Source organism: Bison bison, unplaced genomic scaffold (assembly GCF_000754665.1).
Source record: "Bison bison bison isolate TAMUID 2011002044 unplaced genomic scaffold, Bison_UMD1.0 scf7180017864459, whole genome shotgun sequence".
Classification (NCBI taxonomy): domain Eukaryota; kingdom Metazoa; phylum Chordata; class Mammalia; order Artiodactyla; family Bovidae; genus Bison; species Bison bison.
Window position 1 is genome coordinate 4,237,767 of NW_011495021.1, and position 396 is coordinate 4,238,162.

A 396-nucleotide genomic window follows, 5' to 3' on the forward strand; every position below is an offset into this window, starting at 1 on the left:
TCCCAGGGCTGATCTCCTTTAGAATGGACTGGCTGGATCTCCTTGCAGTCCAAGGGACTCTCAAGAGTCTTCTCCAACACCACAGTTCAAAAGCATCAATTCTTCGGTGCTCAGCCTCCTTCACAGTCCAACTCTCACATCCATACATGACCACAGGAAAATCCATAGCCTTGACTAGACGAACCTTTGTTGGCAAAGTAATGTCTCTGCTTTTGAATATGCTATCTAGGTTGGTCATAACTTTCCAGGGATCAAGACCATTCCCATAGAAGAGAAATGCAAAAAAGCAAAATGGCTGTCTGGCGAGGCCTTACAAATAGCTGTGAAAAGAAGAGAAGTGAAAAGCAAAGGAGCAAAGGAAAGATACAAACATCTGAATGCAGAGTTCCAAAGAAT